Source organism: Hyla sarda, chromosome 8 (assembly GCF_029499605.1).
Source record: "Hyla sarda isolate aHylSar1 chromosome 8, aHylSar1.hap1, whole genome shotgun sequence".
Lineage (NCBI taxonomy): Eukaryota > Metazoa > Chordata > Amphibia > Anura > Hylidae > Hyla > Hyla sarda.
In genome coordinates, this window is record NC_079196.1 from 117,657,635 (window position 1) to 117,683,919 (window position 26,285).

Sequence of the window (26,285 nt, forward strand, 5' to 3'; positions counted from 1 at the left end):
TCTCATGCCTATACACAAGGGTGTGTCATTGCTGTTGCTTGACCATGCATTGGTTTCTGTGGTCAGTGAATGATAAAAACAAAATTTACCATCCATTGATGGATGGGAAATCCGCCATGAGGCATTTGTTTTTAGAAACTGCTGCTCACAACCAATGTTGCAATGGAGTGTCTCCATCTGCTGGTGGTATTGGAAAGGCATTAGTGCTATGACAGGGTCTGAAGAAGAAGAAGAAGAAGACGGAAAAAAATATATATAAAAAGAAAAAGAGAGAGAGAGAGAGACTGACTTAGTGAGCGAGTGAGTGAGAGAGTGAGAGTGAGTGAGAGTGAATGAGTGAGTGAGTGATTGAGTGAGTGAGTGAGTGAGTGAGAACAAATGAGTTAAAGCAAGTGAGTGAGAGAGATCGAATGAATGAAAGTCTGAATGACAGAAAGAAAAAAGGATGAAGAAAGAAGCATGAAGAAAAAAAAATGTATATGGAGTTGCTGACATGAGTGCAATCTACAAAGCCGTTGAGGCTGATCCTCATGGGAGGATTATTGCACCAGGACCCTTAGCACTTTTAAAATGCCATTCAATGCCACGGGCTAGATGTAAACTGCAGATGACCATGTTGTGGTAGTTACCATGGATACCCAAGTGATGTGTGAGCTAACACATAGGCCCAACAGATTCCAAGAAGGCCAGAATCACCAGCGGCACCACCATCGATTGTCAGGTCACCCGGATTCAGCAAATACCAGAGTCCAAAATGATGTAGGTTTATACTGTTAATTTTCAGTTTATCGTTACAGTTGGTGTTATTCCATGTCGGAAGGGACGCAGCTACAGCCAGTGGGGTAACTAGAGACAGGCAGGCAGCTATGTGAAACAAAGGTAGGCGTGTTGTTTTCATATGCAGATCTGAAATATTGTCTTATATGCAAGAGGAGGAGTGATGGGGGTTCAGGCAAAAGCCAGGCTATGGATTGCATTGCTAAATGCTCCATCAGAGTGCAATGGTCGCCTGTCCTTTTTTTAAGTGATGATGTGGGTTTAGCCTGTGCTGTATGTATGTATGTATGGGTGGCTGACTGCCACCCACCCAGAGAGTGTATGGGAGTCTGGTTGGCTGCCAGCCTTCCTTCCATTCCTATGAGTAATGTGAGTGCTCATGAAGGGGACATGGTTGGGTCCACCCCTTTCCCGGTTATCCCCTCTAGGCCTTTTGGCTTAGATCAAGTGTAAAAAAAGAAAGGATCTTGCGACAGATCGCATCCTGAGGCACGTTTTTTTTTGTGTGAATACTTGCACTTGGGTGACTTGTGAGCACATACTGATACATACGTTCCCTATCTGGGGACCATAAATTAAATGGATTTTTGAGAAAGGGAGCTGATTTGGAAGCTTGCTTCTGTCGCCCTATGCATTGACCCGATGTGGCAGTATCTTCGGGTAGTGAACAGTGCACCACCCCATTCCAGTGTTAAACAAGAAAGATTCTCATTTAATCCTCCGTGGGTGAGAATTTGAGTTTGAGAATTGGAGACCAAAATGATGAGTTGCACTGACTGGTTTATGAACGTCTATTCATTTAGCGTTTTAATGACCATGTTTGCACACTGATTGGTGTAAAAAAATAAAATAAAACTAAATAATAATAATCTAGCACACCTGTGCAGGTTTGACATGACATGACAGGTAGCTGTCTTGTGGGTGGTGCTGAATCCTGTTAAATGACATGAGGGTCTCATGCCTATACACAAGGGTGTGTCATTGCTGTTGCTTGACCATGCATTGGTTTCTGTGGTCAGTGAATGATAAAAACAAAATTTACCATCCATTGATGGATGGGAAATCCGCCATGAGGCATTTGTTTTTAGAAACTGCTGCTCACAACCAATGTTGCAATGGAGTGTCTCCATCTGCTGGTGGTATTGGAAAGGCATTAGTGCTATGACAGGGTCTGAAGTAGAAGAAGAAGAAGAAGAAGACGGAAAAAAATATATATAAAAAGAAAAAGAGAGAGAGAGAGAGACTGACTTAGTGAGCGAGTGAGTGAGAGAGTGAGAGTGAGTGAGAGTGAATGAGTGAGTGAGTGATTGAGTGAGTGAGTGAGTGAGAACAAATGAGTTAAAGCAAGTGAGTGAGAGAGATCGAATGAATAAAAGTCTGAATGACAGAAAGAAAAAAGGATGAAGAAAGAAGCATGAAGAAAAAAAAATGTATATGGAGTTGCTGACATGAGTGCAATCTACAAAGCCGTTGAGGCTGATCCTCATGGGAGGATTATTGCACCAGGACCCTTAGCACTTTTAAAATGCCATTCAATGCCACGGGCTAGATGTAAACTGCAGATGACCATGTTGTGGTAGTTACCATGGATACCCAAGTGATGTGTGAGCTAACACATAGGCCCAACAGATTCCAAGAAGGCCAGAATCACCAGCGGCACCACCATCGATTGTCAGGTCACCCGGATTCAGCAAATACCAGAGTCCAAAATGATGCAGGTTTATACTGTTAATTTTCAGTTTATCGTTACAGTTGGTGTTATTCCATGTCGGAAGGGACGCAGCTACAGCCAGTGGGGTAACTAGAGACAGGCAGGCAGCTATGTGCAACAAAGGTAGGCGTGTTGTTTTCATATGCAGATCTGAAATATTGTCTTATATGCAAGAGGAGGAGTGATGGGGGTTCAGGCAAAAGCCAGGCTATGGATTGCATTGCTAAATGCTCCATCAGAGTGCAATGGTCGCCTGTCCTTTTTTTAAGTGATGATGTGGGTTTAGCCTGTGCTGTATGTATGTATGTATGGGTGGCTGACTGCCACCCACCCAGAGAGTGTATGGGAGTCTGGTTGGCTGCCAGCCTTCCTTCCATTCCTATGAGTAATGTGAGTGCTCATGAAGGGGACATGGTTGGGTCCACCCCTTTCCCGGTTATCCCCTCTAGGCCTTTTGGCTTAGATCAAGTGTAAAAAAAGAAAGGATCTTGCGACAGATCGCATCCTGAGGCACGGTTTTTTTTTGTGTGAATACTTGCACTTGGGTGACTTGTGAGCACATACTGATACATACGTTCCCTATCTGGGGACCATAAATTAAATGGATTTTTGAGAAAGGGAGCTGATTTGGAAGCTTGCTTCTGTCGCCCTATGCATTGACCCGATGTGGCAGTATCTTCGGGTAGTGAACAGTGCACCACCCCATTCCAGTGTTAAACAAGAAAGATTCTCATTTAATCCTCCGTGGGTGAGAATTTGAGTTTGAGAATTGGAGACCAAAATGATGAGTTGCACTGACTGGTTTATGAACGTCTATTCATTTAGCGTTTTAATGACCATGTTTGCACACTGATTGGTGTAAAAAAATAAAATAAAACTAAATAATAATAATCTAGCACACCTGTGCAGGTTTGACATGACATGACAGGTAGCTGTCTTGTGGGTGGTGCTGAATCCTGTTAAATGACATGAGGGTCTCATGCCTATACACAAGGGTGTGTCATTGCTGTTGCTTGACCATGCATTGGTTTCTGTGGTCAGTGAATGATAAAAACAAAATTTACCATCCATTGATGGATGGGAAATCCGCCATGAGGCATTTGTTTTTAGAAACTGCTGCTCACAACCAATGTTGCAATGGAGTGTCTCCATCTGCTGGTGGTATTGGAAAGGCATTAGTGCTATGACAGGGTCTGAAGAAGAAGAAGACGGAAAAAAATATATATCAAAAGAAAAAGAGAGAGAGAGAGAGAGACTGACTTAGTGAGCGAGTGAGTGAGAGAGTGAGAGTGAGTGAGAGTGAATGAGTGAGTGAGTGATTGAGTGAGTGAGTGAGTGAGTGAGTGAGAACAAATGAGTTAAAGCAAGTGAGTGAGAGAGATCGAATGAATGAAAGTCTGAATGACAGAAAGAAAAAAGGATGAAGAAAGAAGCATGAAGAAAAAAAAATGTATATGGAGTTGCTGACATGAGTGCAATCTACAAAGCCGTTGAGGCTGATCCTCATGGGAGGATTATTGCACCAGGACCCTTAGCACTTTTAAAATGCCATTCAATGCCACGGGCTAGATGTAAACTGCAGATGACCATGTTGTGGTAGTTACCATGGATACCCAAGTGATGTGTGAGCTAACACATAGGCCCAACAGATTCCAAGAAGGCCAGAATCACCAGCGGCACCACCATCGATTGTCAGGTCACCCGGATTCAGCAAATACCAGAGTCCAAAATGATGCAGGTTTATACTGTTAATTTTCAGTTTATCGTTACATTTGGTGTTATTCCATGTCGGAAGGGACGCAGCTACAGCCAGTGGGGTAACTAGAGACAGGCAGGCAGCTATGTGCAACAAAGGTAGGCGTGTTGTTTTCATATGCAGATCTGAAATATTGTCTTATATGCAAGAGGAGGAGTGATGGGGGTTCAGGCAAAAGCCAGGCTATGGATTGCATTGCTAAATGCTCCATCAGAGTGCAATGGTCGCCTGTCCTTTTTTTAAGTGATGATGTGGGTTTAGCCTGTGCTGTATGTATGTATGGGTGGCTGACTGCCACCCACCCAGAAAGTGTATGGGAGGCTGGTTGGCTGCCAGCCTTCCTTCCATTCCTATGAGTAATGTGAGTGCTCATGAAGGGGACATGGTTGGGTCCACCCCTTTCCCGGTTATCCCCTCTAGGCCTTTTGGCTTAGATCAAGTGTAAAAAAAGAAAGGATCTTGCGACAGATCGCATCCTGAGGCACGTTTTTTTTTTTGTGTGAATACTTGCACTTGGGTGACTTGTGAGCACATACTGATACATACGTTCCCTATCTGGGGACCATAAATTAAATGGATTTTTGAGAAAGGGAGCTGATTTGGAAGCTTGCTTCTGTCGCCCTATGCATTGACCCGATGTGGCAGTATCTTCGGGTAGTGAACAGTGCACCACCCCATTCCAGTGTTAAACAAGAAAGATTCTCATTTAATCCTCCGTGGGTGAGAATTTGAGTTTGAGAATTGGAGACCAAAATGATGAGTTGCACTGACTGGTTTATGAACGTCTATTCATTTAGCGTTTTAATGACCATGTTTGCACACTGATTGGTGTAAAAAAATAAAATAAAACTAAATAATAATAATCTAGCACACCTGTGCAGGTTTGACATGACATGACAGGTAGCTGTCTTGTGGGTGGTGCTGAATCCTGTTAAATGACATGAGGGTCTCATGCCTATACACAAGGGTGTGCCATTGCTGTTGCTTGACCATGCATTGGTTTCTGTGGTCAGTGAATGATAAAAACAAAATTTACCATCCATTGATGGATGGGAAATCCGCCATGAGGCATTTGTTTTTAGAAACTGCTGCTCACAACCAATGTTGCAATGGAGTGTCTCCATCTGCTGGTGGTATTGGAAAGGCATTAGTGCTATGACAGGGTCTGAAGAAGAAGAAGAAGAAGACGGAAAAAAATATATATAAAAAGAAAAAGAGAGAGAGAGAGAGAGACTGACTTAGTGAGCGAGTGAGTGAGAGAGTGAGAGTGAGTGAGAGTGAATGAGTGAGTGAGTGATTGAGTGAGTGAGTGAGTGAGTGAGAACAAATGAGTTAAAGCAAGTGAGTGAGAGAGATCGAATGAATGAAAGTCTGAATGACAGAAAGAAAAAAGGATGAAGAAAGAAGCATGAAGAAAAAAAAATGTATATGGAGTTGCTGACATGAGTGCAATCTACAAAGCCGTTGAGGCTGATCCTCATGGGAGGATTATTGCACCAGGACCCTTAGCACTTTTAAAATGCCATTCAATGCCACGGGCTAGATGTAAACTGCAGATGACCATGTTGTGGTAGTTACCATGGATACCCAAGTGATGTGTGAGCTAACACATAGGCCCAACAGATTCCAAGAAGGCCAGAATCACCAGCGGCACCACCATCGATTGTCAGGTCACCCGGATTCAGCAAATACCAGAGTCCAAAATGATGCAGGTTTATACTGTTAATTTTCAGTTTATCGTTACAGTTGGTGTTATTCCATGTCGGAAGGGACGCAGCTACAGCCAGTGGGGTAACTAGAGACAGGCAGGCAGCTATGTGCAACAAAGGTAGGCGTGTTGTTTTCATATGCAGATCTGAAATATTGTCTTATATGCAAGAGGAGGAGTGATGGGGGTTCAGGCAAAAGCCAGGCTATGGATTGCATTGCTAAATGCTCCATCAGAGTGCAATGGTCGCCTGTCCTTTTTTTAAGTGATGATGTGGGTTTAGCCTGTGCTGTATGTATGTATGTATGTATGGGTGGCTGACTGCCACCCACCCAGAGAGTGTATGGGAGTCTGGTTGGCTGCCAGCCTTCCTTCCATTCCTATGAGTAATGTGAGTGCTCATGAAGGGGACATGGTTGGGTCCACCCCTTTCCCGGTTATCCCCTCTAGGCCTTTTGGCTTAGATCAAGTGTAAAAAAAGAAAGGATCTTGCGACAGATCGCATCCTGAGGCACGTTTTTTTTTGTGTGAATACTTGCACTTGGGTGACTTGTGAGCACATACTGATACATACGTTCCCTATCTGGGGACCATAAATTAAATGGATTTTTGAGAAAGGGAGCTGATTTGGAAGCTTGCTTCTGTCGCCCTATGCATTGACCCGATGTGGCAGTATCTTCGGGTAGTGAACAGTGCACCACCCCATTCCAGTGTTAAACAAGAAAGATTCTCATTTAATCCTCCGTGGGTGAGAATTTGAGTTTGAGAATTGGAGACCAAAATGATGAGTTGCACTGACTGGTTTATGAACGTCTATTCATTTAGCGTTTTAATGACCATGTTTGCACACTGATTGGTGTAAAAAAATAAAATAAAACTAAATAATAATAATCTAGCACACCTGTGCAGGTTTGACATGACATGACAGGTAGCTGTCTTGTGGGTGGTGCTGAATCCTGTTAAATGACATGAGGGTCTCATGCCTATACACAAGGGTGTGTCATTGCTGTTGCTTGACCATGCATTGGTTTCTGTGGTCAGTGAATGATAAAAACAAAATTTACCATCCATTGATGGATGGGAAATCCGCCATGAGGCATTTGTTTTTAGAAACTGCTGCTCACAACCAATGTTGCAATGGAGTGTCTCCATCTGCTGGTGGTATTGGAAAGGCATTAGTGCTATGACAGGGTCTGAAGAAGAAGAAGAAGAAGAAGACGGAAAAAAATATATATAAAAAGAAAAAGAGAGAGAGAGAGAGAGACTGACTTAGTGAGCGAGTGAGTGAGAGAGTGAGAGTGAGTGAGAGTGAATGAGTGAGTGAGTGATTGAGTGAGTGAGTGAGTGAGAACAAATGAGTTAAAGCAAGTGAGTGAGAGAGATCGAATGAATGAAAGTCTGAATGACAGAAAGAAAAAAGGATGAAGAAAGAAGCATAAAGAAAAAAAAATGTATATGGAGTTGCTGACATGAGTGCAATCTACAAAGCCGTTGAGGCTGATCCTCATGGGAGGATTATTGCACCAGGACCCTTAGCACTTTTAAAATGCCATTCAATGCCACGGGCTAGATGTAAACTGCAGATGACCATGTTGTGGTAGTTACCATGGATACCCAAGTGATGTGTGAGCTAACACATAGGCCCAACAGATTCCAAGAAGGCCAGAATCACCAGCGGCACCACCATCGATTGTCAGGTCACCCGGATTCAGCAAATACCAGAGTCCAAAATGATGCAGGTTTATACTGTTAATTTTCAGTTTATCGTTACAGTTGGTGTTATTCCATGTCGGAAGGGACGCAGCTACAGCCAGTGGGGTAACTAGAGACAGGCAGGCAGCTATGTGCAACAAAGGTAGGCGTGTTGTTTTCATATGCAGATCTGAAATATTGTCTTATATGCAAGAGGAGTAGTGATGGGGGTTCAGGCAAAAGCCAGGCTATGGATTGCATTGCTAAATGCTCCATCAGAGTGCAATGGTCGCCTGTCCTTTTTTTAAGTGATGATGTGGGTTTAGCCTGTGCTGTATGTATGTATGTATGGGTGGCTGACTGCCACCCACCCAGAGAGTGTATGGGAGTCTGGTTGGCTGCCAGCCTTCCTTCCATTCCTATGAGTAATGTGAGTGCTCATGAAGGGGACATGGTTGGGTCCACCCCTTTCCCGGTTATCCCCTCTAGGCCTTTTGGCTTAGATCAAGTGTAAAAAAAGAAAGGATCTTGCGACAGATCGCATCCTGAGGCACGTTTTTTTTTGTGTGAATACTTGCACTTGGGTGACTTGTGAGCACATACTGATACATACGTTCCCTATCTGGGGACCATAAATTAAATGGATTTTTGAGAAAGGGAGCTGATTTGGAAGCTTGCTTCTGTCGCCCTATGCATTGACCCGATGTGGCAGTATCTTCGGGTAGTGAACAGTGCACCACCCCATTCCAGTGTTAAACAAGAAAGATTCTCATTTAATCCTCCGTGGGTGAGAATTTGAGTTTGAGAATTGGAGACCAAAATGATGAGTTGCACTGACTGGTTTATGAACGTCTATTCATTTAGCGTTTTAATGACCATGTTTGCACACTGATTGGTGTAAAAAAATAAAATAAAACTAAATAATAATAATCTAGCACACCTGTGCAGGTTTGACATGACATGACAGATAGCTGTCTTGTGGGTGGTGCTGAATCCTGTTAAATGACATGAGGGTCTCATGCCTATACACAAGGGTGTGTCATTGCTGTTGCTTGACCATGCATTGGTTTCTGTGGTCAGTGAATGATAAAAACAAAATTTACCATCCATTGATGGATGGGAAATCCGCCATGAGGCATTTGTTTTTAGAAACTGCTGCTCACAACCAATGTTGCAATGGAGTGTCTCCATCTGCTGGTGGTATTGGAAAGGCATTAGTGCTATGACAGGGTCTGAAGAAGAAGAAGAAGAAGACGGAAAAAAATATATATAAAAAGAAAAAGAGAGAGAGAGAGAGACTGACTTAGTGAGCGAGTGAGTGAGAGAGTGAGAGTGAGTGAGAGTGAATGAGTGAGTGAGTGATTGAGTGAGTGAGTGAGTGAGAACAAATGAGTTAAAGCAAGTGAGTGAGAGAGATCGAATGAATGAAAGTCTGAATGACAGAAAGAAAAAAGGATGAAGAAAGAAGCATGAAGAAAAAAAAATGTATATGGAGTTGCTGACATGAGTGCAATCTACAAAGCCGTTGAGGCTGATCCTCATGGGAGGATTATTGCACCAGGACCCTTAGCACTTTTAAAATGCCATTCAATGCCACGGGCTAGATGTAAACTGCAGATGACCATGTTGTGGTAGTTACCATGGATACCCAAGTGATGTGTGAGCTAACACATAGGCCCAACAGATTCCAAGAAGGCCAGAATCACCAGCGGCACCACCATCGATTGTCAGGTCACCCGGATTCAGCAAATACCAGAGTCCAAAATGATGCAGGTTTATACTGTTAATTTTCAGTTTATCGTTACAGTTGGTGTTATTCCATGTTGGAAGGGACGCAGCTACAGCCAGTGGGGTAACTAGAGACAGGCAGGCAGCTATGTGCAACAAAGGTAGGCGTGTTGTTTTCATATGCAGATCTGAAATATTGTCTTATATGCAAGAGGAGGAGTGATGGGGGTTCAGGCAAAAGCCAGGCTATGGATTGCATTGCTAAATGCTCCATCAGAGTGCAATGGTCGCCTGTCCTTTTTTTAAGTGATGATGTGGGTTTAGCCTGTGCTGTATGTATGTATGTATGTATGGGTGGCTGACTGCCACCCACCCAGAGAGTGTATGGGAGTCTGGTTGGCTGCCAGCCTTCCTTCCATTCCTATGAGTAATGTGAGTGCTCATGAAGGGGACATGGTTCGGTCCACCCCTTTCCCGGTTATCCCCTCTAGGCCTTTTGGCTTAGATCAAGTGTAAAAAAAGAAAGGATCTTGTGACAGATCGCATCCTGAGGCACGTTTTTTTTTTGTGTGAATACTTGCACTTGGGTGACTTGTGAGCACATACTGATACATACGTTCCCTATCTGGGGACCATAAATTAAATGGATTTTTGAGAAAGGGAGCTGATTTGGAAGCTTGCTTCTGTCGCCCTATGCATTGACCCGATGTGGCAGTATCTTCGGGTAGTGAACAGTGCACCACCCCATTCCAGTGTTAAACAAGAAAGATTCTCATTTAATCCTCCGTGGGTGAGAATTTGAGTTTGAGAATTGGAGACCAAAATGATGAGTTGCACTGACTGGTTTATGAACGTCTATTCATTTAGCGTTTTAATGACCATGTTTGCACACTGATTGGTGTAAAAAAATAAAATAAAACTAAATAATAATAATCTAGCACACCTGTGCAGGTTTGACATGACATGACAGGTAGCTGTCTTGTGGGTGGTGCTGAATCCTGTTAAATGACATGAGGGTCTCATGCCTATACACAAGGGTGTGTCATTGCTGTTGCTTGACCATGCATTGGTTTCTGTGGTCAGTGAATGATAAAAACAAAATTTACCATCCATTGATGGATGGGAAATCCGCCATGAGGCATTTGTTTTTAGAAACTGCTGCTCACAACCAATGTTGCAATGGAGTGTCTCCATCTGCTGGTGGTATTGGAAAGGCATTAGTGCTATGACAGGGTCTGAAGAAGAAGAAGAAGAAGAAGACGGAAAAAAATATATATAAAAAGAAAAAGAGAGAGAGAGAGACTGACTTAGTGAGCGAGTGAGTGAGAGAGTGAGAGTGAGTGAGAGTGAATGAGTGAGTGAGTGAGTGAGTGAGAACAAATGAGTTAAAGCAAGTGAGTGAGAGAGATCGAATGAATGAAAGTCTGAATGACAGAAAGAAAAAAGGATGAAGAAAGAAGCATGAAGAAAAAAAAATGTATATGGAGTTGCTGACATGAGTGTAATCTACAAAGCCGTTGAGGCTGATCCTCATGGGAGGATTATTGCACCAGGACCCTTAGCACTTTTAAAATGCCATTCAATGCCACGGGCTAGATGTAAACTGCAGATGACCATGTTGTGGTAGTTACCATGGATACCCAAGTGATGTGTGAGCTAACACATAGGCCCAACAGATTCCAAGAAGGCCAGAATCACCAGCGGCACCACCATCGATTGTCAGGTCACCCGGATTCAGCAAATACCAGAGTCCAAAATGATGCAGGTTTATACTGTTAATTTTCAGTTTATCGTTACAGTTGGTGTTATTCCATGTTGGAAGGGACGCAGCTACAGCCAGTGGGGTAACTAGAGACAGGCAGGCAGCTATGTGCAACAAAGGTAGGCGTGTTGTTTTCATATGCAGATCTGAAATATTGTCTTATATGCAAGAGGAGTAGTGATGGGGGTTCAGGCAAAAGCCAGGCTATGGATTGCATTGCTAAATGCTCCATCAGAGTGCAATGGTCGCCTGTCCTTTTTTTAAGTGATGATGTGGGTTTAGCCTGTGCTGTATGTATGTATGTATGTATGGGTGGCTGACTGCCACCCACCCAGAGAGTGTATGGGAGTCTGGTTGGCTGCCAGCCTTCCTTCCATTCCTATGAGTAATGTGAGTGCTCATGAAGGGGACATGGTTCGGTCCACCCCTTTCCCGGTTATCCCCTCTAGGCCTTTTGGCTTAGATCAAGTGTAAAAAAAGAAAGGATCTTGTGACAGATCGCATCCTGAGGCACATTTTTTTTTTGTGTGAATACTTGCACTTGGGTGACTTGTGAGCACATACTGATACATACGTTCCCTATCTGGGGACCATAAATTAAATGGATTTTTGAGAAAGGGAGCTGATTTGGAAGCTTGCTTCTGTCACCCTATGCATTGACCCGATGTGGCAGTATCTTCGGGTAGTGAACAGTGCACCACCCCATTCCAGTGTTAAACAAGAAAGATTCTCATTTAATCCTCCGTGGGTGAGAATTTGAGTTTGAGAATTGGAGACCAAAATGATGAGTTGCACTGACTGGTTTATGAACGTCTATTCATTTAGCGTTTTAATGACCATGTTTGCACACTGATTGGTGTAAAAAAATAAAATAAAACTAAATAATAATAATCTAGCACACCTGTGCAGGTTTGACATGACATGACAGGTAGCTGTCTTGTGGGTGGTGCTGAATCCTGTTAAATGACATGAGGGTCTCATGCCTATACACAAGGGTGTGTCATTGCTGTTGCTTGACCATGCATTGGTTTCTGTGGTCAGTGAATGATAAAAACAAAATTTACCATCCATTGATGGATGGGAAATCCGCCATGAGGCATTTGTTTTTAGAAACTGCTGCTCACAACCAATGTTGCAATGGAGTGTCTCCATCTGCTGGTGGTATTGGAAAGGCATTAGTGCTATGACAGGGTCTGAAGAAGAAGAAGAAGAAGAAGAAGAAGACGGAAAAAAATATATATAAAAAGAAAAAGAGAGAGAGAGAGACTGACTTAGTGAGCGAGTGAGTGAGAGAGTGAGAGTGAGTGAGAGTGAATGAGTGAGTGAGTGAGTGAGTGAGAACAAATGAGTTAAAGCAAGTGAGTGAGAGAGATCGAATGAATGAAAGTCTGAATGACAGAAAGAAAAAAGGATGAAGAAAGAAGCATGAAGAAAAAAAAATGTATATGGAGTTGCTGACATGAGTGCAATCTACAAAGCCGTTGAGGCTGATCCTCATGGGAGGATTATTGCACCAGGACCCTTAGCACTTTTAAAATGCCATTCAATGCCACGGGCTAGATGTAAACTGCAGATGACCATGTTGTGGTAGTTACCATGGATACCCAAGTGATGTGTGAGCTAACACATAGGCCCAACAGATTCCAAGAAGGCCAGAATCACCAGCGGCACCACCATCGATTGTCAGGTCACCCGGATTCAGCAAATACCAGAGTCCAAAATGATGCAGGTTTATACTGTTAATTTTCAGTTTATCGTTACAGTTGGTGTTATTCCATGTCGGAAGGGACGCAGCTACAGCCAGTGGGGTAACTAGAGACAGGCAGGCAGCTATGTGCAACAAAGGTAGGCGTGTTGTTTTCATATGCAGATCTGAAATATTGTCTTATATGCAAGAGGAGTAGTGATGGGGGTTCAGGCAAAAGCCAGGCTATGGATTGCATTGCTAAATGCTCCATCAGAGTGCAATGGTCGCCTGTCCTTTTTTTAAGTGATGATGTGGGTTTAGCCTGTGCTGTATGTATGTATGTATGGGTGGCTGACTGCCACCCACCCAGAGAGTGTATGGGAGTCTGGTTGGCTGCCAGCCTTCCTTCCATTCCTATGAGTAATGTGAGTGCTCATGAAGGGGACATGGTTGGGTCCACCCCTTTCCCGGTTATCCCCTCTAGGCCTTTTGGCTTAGATCAAGTGTAAAAAAAGAAAGGATCTTGCGACAGATCGCATCCTGAGGCACGTTTTTTTTTGTGTGAATACTTGCACTTGGGTGACTTGTGAGCACATACTGATACATACGTTCCCTATCTGGGGACCATAAATTAAATGGATTTTTGAGAAAGGGAGCTGATTTGGAAGCTTGCTTCTGTCGCCCTATGCATTGACCCGATGTGGCAGTATCTTCGGGTAGTGAACAGTGCACCACCCCATTCCAGTGTTAAACAAGAAAGATTCTCATTTAATCCTCCGTGGGTGAGAATTTGAGTTTGAGAATTGGAGACCAAAATGATGAGTTGCACTGACTGGTTTATGAACGTCTATTCATTTAGCGTTTTAATGACCATGTTTGCACACTGATTGGTGTAAAAAAATAAAATAAAACTAAATAATAATAATCTAGCACACCTGTGCAGGTTTGACATGACATGACAGGTAGCTGTCTTGTGGGTGGTGCTGAATCCTGTTAAATGACATGAGGGTCTCATGCCTATACACAAGGGTGTGTCATTGCTGTTGCTTGACCATGCATTGGTTTCTGTGGTCAGTGAATGATAAAAACAAAATTTACCATCCATTGATGGATGGGAAATCCGCCATGAGGCATTTGTTTTTAGAAACTGCTGCTCACAACCAATGTTGCAATGGAGTGTCTCCATCTTCTGGTGGTATTGGAAAGGCATTAGTGCTATGACAGGGTCTGAAGAAGAAGAAGAAGAAGACGGAAAAAAATATATATAAAAAGAAAAAGAGAGAGAGAGAGAGAGACTGACTTAGTGAGCGAGTGAGTGAGAGAGTGAGAGTGAGTGAGAGTGAATGAGTGAGTGAGTGATTGAGTGAGTGAGTGAGTGAGAACAAATGAGTTAAAGCAAGTGAGTGAGAGAGATCGAATGAATGAAAGTCTGAATGACAGAAAGAAAAAAGGATGAAGAAAGAAGCATGAAGAAAAAAAAATGTATATGGAGTTGCTGACATGAGTGCAATCTACAAAGCCGTTGAGGCTGATCCTCATGGGAGGATTATTGCACCAGGACCCTTAGCACTTTTAAAATGCCATTCAATGCCACGGGCTAGATGTAAACTGCAGATGACCATGTTGTGGTAGTTACCATGGATACCCAAGTGATGTGTGAGCTAACACATAGGCCCAACAGATTCCAAGAAGGCCAGAATCACCAGCGGCACCACCATCGATTGTCAGGTCACCCGGATTCAGCAAATACCAGAGTCCAAAATGATGCAGGTTTATACTGTTAATTTTCAGTTTATCGTTACAGTTGGTGTTATTCCATGTCGGAAGGGACGCAGCTACAGCCAGTGGGGTAACTAGAGACAGGCAGGCAGCTATGTGCAACAAAGGTAGGCGTGTTGTTTTCATATGCAGATCTGAAATATTGTCTTATATGCAAGAGGAGGAGTGATGGGGGTTCAGGCAAAAGCCAGGCTATGGATTGCATTGCTAAATGCTCCATCAGAGTGCAATGGTCGCCTGTCCTTTTTTTAAGTGATGATGTGGGTTTAGCCTGTGCTGTATGTATGTATGTATGGGTGGCTGACTGCCACCCACCCAGAGAGTGTATGGGAGTCTGGTTGGCTGCCAGCCTTCCTTCCATTCCTATGAGTAATGTGAGTGCTCATGAAGGGGACATGGTTGGGTCCACCCCTTTCCCGGTTATCCCCTCTAGGCCTTTTGGCTTAGATCAAGTGTAAAAAAAGAAAGGATGCGACAGATCGCATCCTGAGGCACGTTTTTTTTTGAGTGAATACTTGCACTTGGGTGACTTGTGAGCACATACTGATACATATGTTCCCTATCTGGGGACCATAAATTAAATGGATTTTTGAGAAAGGGAGCTGATTTGGAAGCTTGCTTCTGTCGCCCTATGCATTGACCCGATGTGGCAGTATCTTCGGGTAGTGAACAGTGCACCACCCCATTCCAGTGTTAAACAAGAAAGATTCTCATTTAATCCTCCGTGGGTGAGAATTTGAGTTTGAGAATTGGAGACCAAAATGATGAGTTGCACTGACTGGTTTATGAACGTCTATTCATTTAGCGTTTTAATGACCATGTTTGCACACTGATTGGTGTAAAAAAATAAAATAAAACTAAATAATAATAATCTAGCACACCTGTGCAGGTTTGACATGACATGACAGGTAGCTGTCTTGTGGGTGGTGCTGAATCCTTTTAAATGACATGAGGGTCTCATGCCTATACACAAGGGTGTGTCATTGCTGTTGCTTGACCATGCATTGGTTTCTGTGGTCAGTGAATGATAAAAACAAAATTTACCATCCATTGATGGATGGGAAATCCGCCATGAGGCATTTGTTTTTAGAAACTGCTGCTCACAACCAATGTTGCAATGGAGTGTCTCCATCTGCTGGTGGTATTGGAAAGGCATTAGTGCTATGACAGGGTCTGAAGAAGAAGAAGAAGAAGACGGAAAAAAATATATATAAAAAGAAAAAGAGAGAGAGAGTGAGAGAGTGAGAGTGAGTGAGAGTGAATGAGTGAGTGAGTGATTGAGTGAGTGAGTGAGTGAGAACAAATGAGTTAAAGCAAGTGAGTGAGAGAGATCGAATGAATGAAAGTCTGAATGACAGAAAGAAAAAAGGATGAAGAAAGAAGCATGAAGAAAAAAAAATGTATATGGAGTTGCTGACATGAGTGCAATCTACAAAGCCGTTGAGGCTGATCCTCATGGGAGGATTATTGCACCAGGACCCTTAGCACTTTTAAAATGCCATTCAATGCCACGGGCTAGATGTAAACTGCAGATGACCATGTTGTGGTAGTTACCATGGATACCCAAGTGATGTGTGAGCTAACACATAGGCCCAACAGATTCCAAGAAGGCCAGAATCACCAGCGGCACCACCATCGATTGTCAGGTCACCCGGATTCAGCAAATACCAGAGTCCAAAATTATGCAGGTTTATACTGTTAATTTTCAGTTTATCGTTACAGTTGGTGTTATTCCATGTCGGAAGGGACGCAGCTACAGCCAGTGGGGTAACTAGAGACAGGCAGGCAGCTATGTGCAACAAAGGTAGGCGTGTTGTTTTCATATGCAGATCTGAAATATTGTCTTATATGCAAGAGGAGGAGTGATGGGGGTTCAGGCAAAAGCCAGGCTATGGATTGCATTGCTAAATGCTCCATCAGAGTGCAATGGTCGCCTGTCCTTTTTTTAAGTGATGATGTGGGTTTAGCCTGTGCTGTATGTATGTATGTATGTATGGGTGGCTGACTGCCACCCACCCAGAGAGTGTATGGGAGTCTGGTTGGCTGCCAGCCTTCCTTCCATTCCTATGAGTAATGTGAGTGCTCATGAAGGGGACATGGTTGGGTCCACCCCTTTCCCGGTTATCCCCTCTAGGCCTTTTGGCTTAGATCAAGTGTAAAAAAAGAAAGGATCTTGCGACAGATCGCATCCTGAGGCACGTTTTTTTTTGTGTGAATACTTGCACTTGGGTGACTTGTGAGCACATACTGATACATACGTTCCCTATCTGGGGACCATAAATTAAATGGATTTTTGAGAAAGGGAGCTGATTTGGAAGCTTGCTTCTGTCGCCCTATGCATTGACCCGATGTGGCAGTATCTTCGGGTAGTGAACAGTGCACCACCCCATTCCAGTGTTAAACAAGAAAGATTCTCATTTAATCCTCCGTGGGTGAGAATTTGAGTTTGAGAATTGGAGACCAAAATGATGAGTTGCACTGACTGGTTTATGAACGTCTATTCATTTAGCGTTTTAATGACCATGTTTGCACACTGATTGGTGTAAAAAAATAAAATAAAACTAAATAATAATAATCTAGCACACCTGTGCAGGTTTGACATGACATGACAGGTAGCTGTCTTGTGGGTGGTGCTGAATCCTGTTAAATGACATGAGGGTCTCATGTCTATACACAAGGGTGTGTCATTGCTGTTGCTTGACCATGCATTGGTTTCTGTGGTCAGTGAATGATAAAAACAAAATTTACCATCCATTGATGGATGGGAAATCCGCCATGAGGCATTTGTTTTTAGAAACTGCTGCTCACAACCAATGTTGCAATGGAGTGTCTCCATCTGCTGGTGGTATTGGAAAGGCATTAGTGCTATGACAGGGTCTGAAGAAGAAGAAGAAGAAGAAGACGGAAAAAAATATATATAAAAAGAAAAAGAGAGAGAGAGAGAGAGAGACTGACTTAGTGAGCGAGTGAGTGAGAGAGTGAGAGTGAGTGAGAGTGAATGAGTGAGTGAGTGATTGAGTGAGTGAGTGAGTGAGTGAGAACAAATGAGTTAAAGCAAGTGAGTGAGAGAGATCGAATGAATGAAAGTCTGAATGACAGAAAGAAAAAAGGATGAAGAAAGAAGCATGAAGAAAAAAAAATGTATATGGAGTTGCTGACATGAGTGCAATCTACAAAGCCGTTGAGGCTGATCCTCATGGGAGGATTATTGCACCAGGACCCTTAGCACTTTTAAAATGCCATTCAATGCCACGGGCTAGATGTAAACTGCAGATGACCATGTTGTGGTAGTTACCATGGATACCCAAGTGATGTGTGAGCTAACACATAGGCCCAACAGATTCCAAGAAGGCCAGAATCACCAGCGGCACCACCATCGATTGTCAGGTCACCCGGATTCAGCAAATACCAGAGTCCAAAATGATGCAGGTTTATACTGTTAATTTTCAGTTTATCGTTACAGTTGGTGTTATTCCATGTCGGAAGGGACGCAGCTACAGCCAGTGGGGTAACTAGAGACAGGCAGGCAGCTATGTGCAACAAAGGTAGACGTGTTGTTTTCATATGCAGATCTGAAATATTGTCTTATATGCAAGAGGAGGAGTGATGGGGGTTCAGGCAAAAGCCAGGCTATGGATTGCATTGCTAAATGCTCCATCAGAGTGCAATGGTCGCCTGTCCTTTTTTTAAGTGATGATGTGGGTTTAGCCTGTGCTGTATGTATGTATGTATGTATGGGTGGCTGACTGCCACCCACCCAGAGAGTGTATGGGAGTCTGGTTGGCTGCCAGCCTTCCTTCCATTCCTATGAGTAATGTGAGTGCTCATGAAGGGGACATGGTTGGGTCCACCCCTTTCCCGGTTATCCCCTCTAGGCCTTTTGGCTTAGATCAAGTGTAAAAAAAGAAAGGATCTTGCGACAGATCGCATCCTGAGGCACGTTTTTTTTTGTGTGAATACTTGCACTTGGGTGACTTGTGAGCACATACTGATACATACGTTCCCTATCTGGGGACCATAAATTAAATGGATTTTTGAGAAAGGGAGCTGATTTGGAAGCTTGCTTCTGTCGCCCTATGCATTGACCCGATGTGGCAGTATCTTCGGGTAGTGAACAGTGCACCACCCCATTCCAGTGTTAAACAAGAAAGATTCTCATTTAATCCTCCGTGGGTGAGAATTTGAGTTTGAGAATTGGAGACCAAAATGATGAGTTACACTGACTGGTTTATGAACGTCTATTCATTTAGCGTTTTAATGACCATGTTTGCACACTGATTGGTGTAAAAAAATAAAATAAAACTAAATAATAATAATCTAGCACACCTGTGCAGGTTTGACATGACATGACAGGTAGCTGTCTTGTGGGTGGTGCTGAATCCTGTTAAATGACATGAGGGTCTCATGTCTATACACAAGGGTGTGTCATTGCTGTTGCTTGACCATGCATTGGTTTCTGTGGTCAGTGAATGATAAAAACAAAATTTACCATCCATTGATGGATGGGAAATCCGCCATGAGGCATTTGTTTTTAGAAACTGCTGCTCACAACCAATGTTGCAATGGAGTGTCTCCATCTGCTGGTGGTATTGGAAAGGCATTAGTGCTATGACAGGGTCTGAAGAAGAAGAAGAAGAAGAAGACGGAAAAAAATATATATAAAAAGAAAAAGAGAGAGAGAGAGACTGACTTAGTGAGCGAGTGAGTGAGAGAGTGAGAGTGAGTGAGAGTGAATGAGTGAGTGAGTGATTGAGTGAGTGAGTGAGTGAGTGAGAACAAATGAGTTAAAGCAAGTGAGTGAGAGAGATCGAATGAATGAAAGTCTGAATGACAGAAAGAAAAAAGGATGAAGAAAGAAGCATGAAGAAAAAAAAATGTATATGGAGTTGCTGACATGAGTGCAATCTACAAAGCCGTTGAGGCTGATCCTCATGGGAGGATTATTGCACCAGGACCCTTAGCACTTTTAAAATGCCATTCAATGCCACGGGCTAGATGTAAACTGCAGATGACCATGTTGTGGTAGTTACCATGGATACCCAAGTGATGTGTGAGCTAACACATAGGCCCAACAGATTCCAAGAAGGCCAGAATCACCAGCGGCACCACCATCGATTGTCAGGTCACCCGGATTCAGCAAATACCAGAGTCCAAAATGATGCAGGTTTATACTGTTAATTTTCAGTTTATCGTTACAGTTGGTGTTATTCCATGTCGGAAGGGACGCAGCTACAGCCAGTGGGGTAACTAGAGACAGGCAGGCAGCTATGTGCAACAAAGGTAGGCGTGTTGTTTTCATATGCAGATCTGAAATATTGTCTTATATGCAAGAGGAGGAGTGATGGGGGTTCAGGCAAAAGCCAGGCTATGGATTGCATTGCTAAATGCTCCATCAGAGTGCAATGGTCGCCTGTCCTTTTTTTAAGTGATGATGTGGGTTTAGCCTGTGCTGTATGTATGTATGTATGGGTGGCTGACTGCCACCCACCCAGAGAGTGTATGGGAGTCTGGTTGGCTGCCAGCCTTCCTTCCATTCCTATGAGTAATGTGAGTGCTCATGAAGGGGACATGGTTGGGTCCACCCCTTTCCCGGTTATCCCCTCTAGGCCTTTTGGCTTAGATCAAGTGTAAAAAAAGAAAGGATCTTGCGACAGATCGCATCCTGAGGCACGTTTTTTTTTGTGTGAATACTTGCACTTGGGTGACTTGTGAGCACATACTGATACATACGTTCCCTATCTGGGGACCATAAATTAAATGGATTTTTGAGAAAGGGAGCTGATTTGGAAGCTTTCTTCTGTCGCCCTATGCATTGACCCGATGTGGCAGTATCTTCGGGTAGTGAACAGTGCACCACCCCATTCCAGTGTTAAACAAGAAAGATTCTCATTTAATCCTCCGTGGGTGAGAATTTGAGTTTGAGAATTGGAGACCAAAATGATGAGTTGCACTGACTGGTTTATGAACGTCTATTCATTTAGCGTTTTAATGACCATGTTTGCACACTGATTGGTGTAAAAAAATAAAATAAAACTAAATAATAATAATCTAGCACACCTGTGCAGGTTTGACATGACATGACAGGTAGCTGTCTTGTGGGTGGTGCTGAATCCTGTTAAATGACATGAGGGTCTCATGCCTATACACAAGGGTGTGTCATTGCTGTTGCTTGACCATGCATTGGTTTCTGTGGTCAGTGAATGATAAAAACAAAATTTACCATCCATTGATGGATGGGAAATCCGCCATGAGGCATTTGTTTTTAGAAACTGCCGCTCACAACCAATGTTGCAATGGAGTGTCTCCATCTGCTGGTGGTATTGGAAAGGCATTAGTGCTATGACAGTGTCTGAAGAAGAAGAAGAAGAAGACGGAAAAAAATATATATAAAAAGAAAAAGAGAGAGAGAGAGAGAGAGACTGACTTAGTAAGCGAGTGAGTGAGAGAGTGAGAGTGAGTGAGAGTGAATGAGTGAGTGAGTGATTGAGTGAGTGAGTGAGAACAAATGAGTTAAAGCAAGTGAGTGAGAGAGATCGAATGAATGAAAGTCTGAATGACAGAAAGAAAAAAGGATGAAGAAAGAAGCATGAAGAAAAAAAAATGTATATGGAGTTGCTGACATGAGTGCAATCTACAAAGCCGTTGAGGCTGATCCTCATGGGAGGATTATTGCACCAGGACCCTTAGCACTTTTAAAATGCCATTCAATGCCACGGGCTAGATGTAAACTGCAGATGACCATGTTGTGGTAGTTACCATGGATACCCAAGTGATGTGTGAGCTAACACATAGGCCCAACAGATTCCAAGAAGGCCAGAATCACCAGCGGCACCACCATCGATTGTCAGGTCACCCGGATTCAGCAAATACCAGAGTCCAAAATGATGCAGGTTTATACTGTTAATTTTCAGTTTATCGTTACAGATGGTGTTATTCCATGTCGGAAGGGACGCAGCTACAGCCAGTGGGGTAACTAGAGACAGGCAGGCAGCTATGTGCAACAAAGGTAGGCGTGTTGTTTTCATATGCGGATCTGAAATATTGTCTTATATGCAAGAGGAGGAGTGATGGGGGTTCAGGCAAAAGCCAGGCTATGGATTGCATTGCTAAATGCTCCATCAGAGTGCAATGGTCGCCTGTCCTTTTTTTAAGTGATGATGTGGGTTTAGCCTGTGCTGTATGTATGTATGTATGGGTGGCTGACTGCCACCCACCCAGAGAGTGTATGGGAGTCTGGTTGGCTGCCAGCCTTCCTTCCATTCCTATGAGTAATGTGAGTGCTCATGAAGGGGACATGGTTGGGTCCACCCCTTTCCCGGTTATCCCCTCTAGGCCTTTTGGCTTAGATCAAGTGTAAAAAAAGAAAGGATCTTGCGACAGATCGCATCCTGAGGCACGTTTTTTTTTGTGTGAATACTTGCACTTGGGTGACTTGTGAGCACATACTGATACATACGTTCCCTATCTGGGGACCATAAATTAAATGGATTTTTGAGAAAGGGAGCTGATTTGGAAGCTTGCTTCTGTCGCCCTATGCATTGACCCGATGTGGCAGTATCTTCGGGTAGTGAACAGTGCACCACCCCATTCCAGTGTTAAACAAGAAAGATTCTCATTTAATCCTCCGTGGGTGAGAATTTGAGTTTGAGAATTGGAGACCAAAATGATGAGTTGCACTGACTGGTTTATGAACGTCTATTCATTTAGCGTTTTAATGACCATGTTTGCACACTGATTGGTGTAAAAAAATAAAATAAAACTAAATAATAATAATCTAGCACACCTGTGCAGGTTTGACATGACATGACAGGTAGCTGTCTTGTGGGTGGTGCTGAATCCTGTTAAATGACATGAGGGTCTCATGCCTATACACAAGGGTGTGTCATTGCTGTTGCTTGACCATGCATTGGTTTCTGTGGTCAGTGAATGATAAAAACAAAATTTACCATCCATTGATGGATGGGAAATCCGCCATGAGGCATTTGTTTTTAGAAACTGCTGCTCACAACCAATGTTGCAATGGAGTGTCTCCATCTGCTGGTGGTATTGGAAAGGCATTAGTGCTATGACAGGGTCTGAAGAAGAAGAAGAAGAAGAAGAAGACGGAAAAAAATATATATAAAAAGAAAAAGAGAGAGAGAGAGAGAGACTGACTTAGTGAGCGAGTGAGTGAGAGAGTGAGAGTGAGTGAGAGTGAATGAGTGAGTGAGTGATTGAGTGAGTGAGTGAGTGAGTGAGAACAAATGAGTTAAAGCAAGTGAGTGAGAGAGATCGAATGAATGAAAGTCTGAATGACAGAAAGAAAAAAGGATGAAGAAAGAAGCATGAAGAAAAAAAAATGTATATGGAGTTGCTGACATGAGTGCAATCTACAAAGCCGTTGAGGCTGATCCTCATGAGAGGATTATTGCACCAGGACCCTTAGCACTTTTAAAATGCCATTCAATGCCACGGGCTAGATGTAAACTGCAGATGACCATGTTGTGGTAGTTACCATGGATACCCAAGTGATGTGTGAGCTAACACATAGGCCCAACAGATTCCAAGAAGGCCAGAATCACCAGCGGCACCACCATCGATTGTCAGGTCACCCGGATTCAGCAAATACCAGAGTCCAAAATGATGCAGGTTTATACTGTTAATTTTCAGTTTATCGTTACAGTTGGTGTTATTCCATGTCGGAAGGGACGCAGCTACAGCCAGTGGGGTAACTAGAGACAGGCAGGCAGCTATGTGCAACAAAGGTAGGCGTGTTGTTTTCATATGCAGATCTGAAATATTGTCTTATATGCAAGAGGAGGAGTGATGGGGGTTCAGGCAAAAGCCAGGCTATGGATTGCATTGCTAAATGCTCCATCAGAGTGCAATGGTCGCCTGTCCTTTTTTTAAGTGATGATGTGGGTTTAGCCTGTGCTGTATGTATGTATGTATGGGTGGCTGACTGCCACCCACCCAGAGAGTGTATGGGAGTCTGGTTGGCTGCCAGCCTTCCTTCCATTCCTATGAGTAATGTGAGTGCTCATGAAGGGGACATGGTTGGGTCCACCCCTTTCCCGGTTATCCCCTCTAGGCCTTTTGGCTTAGATCAAGTGTAAAAAAAGAAAGGATCTTGCGACAGATCGCATCCTGAGGCACGTTTTTTTTTGTGTGAATACTTGCACTTGGGTGACTTGTGAGCACATACTGATACATACGTTCCCTATCTGGGGACCATAAATTAAATGGATTTTTGAGAAAGGGAGCTGATTTGGAAGCTTGCTTCTGTCGCCCTATGCATTGACCCGATGTGGCAGTATCTTCGGGTAGTGAACAGTGCACCACCCCATTCCAGTGTTAAACAAGAAAGATTCTCATTTAATCCTCCGTGGGTGAGAATTTGAGTTTGAGAATTGGAGACCAAAATGATGAGTTGCACTGACTGGTTTATGAACGTCTATTCATTTAGCGTTTTAATGACCATGTTTGCACACTGATTGGTGTAAAAAAATAAAATAAAACTAAATAATAATAATCTAGCACACCTGTGCAGGTTTGACATGACATGACAGGTAGCTGTCTTGTGGGTGGTGCTGAATCCTGTTAAATGACATGAGGGTCTCATGCCTATACACAAGGGTGTGTCATTGCTGTTGCTTGACCATGCATTGGTTTCTGTGGTCAGTGAATGATAAAAACAAAATTTACCATCCATTGATGGATGGGAAATCCGCCATGAGGCATTTGTTTTTAGAAACTGCTGCTCACAACCAATGTTGCAATGGAGTGTCTCCATCTGCTGGTGGTATTGGAAAGGCATTAGTGCTATGACAGGGTCTGAAGAAGAAGAAGAAGAAGAAGACGGAAAAAAATATATATAAAAAGAAAAAGAGAGAGAGAGAGAGAGAGACTGACTTAGTGAGCGAGTGAGTGAGAGAGTGAGAGTGAGTGAGAGTGAATGAGTGAGTGAGTGAGTGATTGAGTGAGTGAGTGAGTGAGTGAGAACAAATGAGTTAAAGCAAGTGAGTGAGAGAGATCGAATGAATGAAAGTCTGAATGACAGAAAGAAAAAAGGATGAAGAAAGAAACATGAAGAAAAAAACAATGTATATGGAGTTGCTGACATGAGTGCAATCTACAAAGCCGTTGAGGCTGATCCTCATGGGAGGATTATTGCACCAGGACCCTTAGCACTTTTAAAATGCCATTCAATGCCACGGGCTAGATGTAAACTGCAGATGACCATGTTGTGGTAGTTACCATGGATACCCAAGTGATGTGTGAGCTAACACATAGGCCCAACAGATTCCAAGAAGGCCAGAATCACCAGCGGCACCACCATCGATTGTCAGGTCACCCGGATTCAGCAAATACCAGAGTCCAAAATGATGCAGGTTTATACTGTTAATTTTCAGTTTATCGTTACAGTTGGTGTTATTCCATGTCGGAAGGGACGCAGCTACAGCCAGTGGGGTAACTAGAGACAGGCAGGCAGCTATGTGCAACAAAGGTAGGCGTGTTGTTTTCATATGCAGATCTGAAATATTGTCTTATATGCAAGAGGAGGAGTGATGGGGGTTCAGGCAAAAGCCAGGCTATGGATTGCATTGCTAAATGCTCCATCAGAGTGCAATGGTCGCCTGTCCTTTTTTTAAGTGATGATGTGGGTTTAGCCTGTGCTGTATGTATGTATGTATGGGTGGCTGACTGCCACCCACCCAGAGAGTGTATGGGAGTCTGGTTGGCTGCCAGCCTTCCTTCCATTCCTATGAGTAATGTGAGTGCTCATGAAGGGGACATGGTTGGGTCCACCCCTTTCCCGGTTATCCCCTCTAGGCCTTTTGGCTTAGATCAAGTGTAAAAAAAGAAAGGATCTTGCGACAGATTGCATCCTGAGGCACGTTTTTTTTTGTGTGAATACTTGCACTTGGGTGACTTGTGAGCACATACTGATACATACGTTCCCTATCTGGGGACCATAAATTAAATGGATTTTTGAGAAAGGGAGCTGATTTGGAAGCTTGCTTCTGTCGCCCTATGCATTGACCCGATGTGGCAGTATCTTCGGGTAGTGAACAGTGCACCACCCCATTCCAGTGTTAAACAAGAAAGATTCTCATTTAATCCTCCGTGGGTGAGAATTTGAGTTTGAGAATTGGAGACCAAAATGATGAGTTGCACTGACTGGTTTATGAACGTCTATTCATTTAGCGTTTTAATGACCATGTTTGCACACTGATTGGTGTAAAAAAATAAAATAAAACTAAATAATAATAATCTAGCACACCTGTGCAGGTTTGACATGACATGACAGGTAGCTGTCTTGTGGGTGGTGCTGAATCCTGTTAAATGACATGAGGGTCTCATGCCTATACACAAGGGTGTGTCATTGCTGTTGCTTGACCATGCATTGGTTTCTGTGGTCAGTGAATGATAAAAACAAAATTTACCATCCATTGATGGATGGGAAATCCGCCATGAGGCATTTGTTTTTAGAAACTGCTGCTCACAACCAATGTTGCAATGGAGTGTCTCCATCTGCTGGTGGTATTGGAAAGGCATTAGTGCTATGACAGGGTCTGAAGAAGAAGAAGAAGAAGACGGAAAAAAATATATATAAAAAGAAAAAGAGAGAGAGAGAGAGAGAGAGACTGACTTAGTGAGCGAGTGAGTGAGAGAGTGAGAGTGAGTGAGAGTGAATGAGTGAGT

At 43.3% G+C, this 26,285-nt stretch overlaps 15 pseudogenes; all 15 read left to right on the top strand.

The window, feature by feature from the left end:
- Positions 1-1,194: 1,194 nt before the first annotated feature.
- LOC130287342 (U2 spliceosomal RNA) lies at positions 1,195-1,458 on the top strand (annotated as a pseudogene).
- Positions 1,459-2,926: 1,468 nt separating this feature from the next.
- LOC130288201 (U2 spliceosomal RNA) lies at positions 2,927-3,191 on the top strand (annotated as a pseudogene).
- Positions 3,192-4,653: 1,462 nt separating this feature from the next.
- LOC130288345 (U2 spliceosomal RNA) lies at positions 4,654-4,919 on the top strand (annotated as a pseudogene).
- Positions 4,920-6,391: 1,472 nt separating this feature from the next.
- LOC130287343 (U2 spliceosomal RNA) lies at positions 6,392-6,655 on the top strand (annotated as a pseudogene).
- A 1,467-nt stretch (positions 6,656-8,122) lies between these two features.
- On the top strand, positions 8,123-8,386 carry LOC130287344 (U2 spliceosomal RNA; annotated as a pseudogene).
- A 1,466-nt stretch (positions 8,387-9,852) lies between these two features.
- Positions 9,853-10,117, top strand: LOC130286715 (U2 spliceosomal RNA; annotated as a pseudogene).
- A 1,455-nt stretch (positions 10,118-11,572) lies between these two features.
- On the top strand, positions 11,573-11,837 carry LOC130288742 (U2 spliceosomal RNA; annotated as a pseudogene).
- A 1,457-nt stretch (positions 11,838-13,294) lies between these two features.
- Positions 13,295-13,558, top strand: LOC130287345 (U2 spliceosomal RNA; annotated as a pseudogene).
- A 1,464-nt stretch (positions 13,559-15,022) lies between these two features.
- LOC130287623 (U2 spliceosomal RNA) lies at positions 15,023-15,283 on the top strand (annotated as a pseudogene).
- Positions 15,284-16,723: 1,440 nt separating this feature from the next.
- Positions 16,724-16,987, top strand: LOC130287347 (U2 spliceosomal RNA; annotated as a pseudogene).
- A 1,477-nt stretch (positions 16,988-18,464) lies between these two features.
- Positions 18,465-18,728, top strand: LOC130287348 (U2 spliceosomal RNA; annotated as a pseudogene).
- A 1,467-nt stretch (positions 18,729-20,195) lies between these two features.
- Positions 20,196-20,459, top strand: LOC130289845 (U2 spliceosomal RNA; annotated as a pseudogene).
- Positions 20,460-21,921: 1,462 nt separating this feature from the next.
- LOC130287349 (U2 spliceosomal RNA) lies at positions 21,922-22,185 on the top strand (annotated as a pseudogene).
- A 1,474-nt stretch (positions 22,186-23,659) lies between these two features.
- On the top strand, positions 23,660-23,923 carry LOC130287350 (U2 spliceosomal RNA; annotated as a pseudogene).
- Positions 23,924-25,401: 1,478 nt separating this feature from the next.
- LOC130290202 (U2 spliceosomal RNA) lies at positions 25,402-25,665 on the top strand (annotated as a pseudogene).
- Positions 25,666-26,285: the final 620 nt, after the last annotated feature.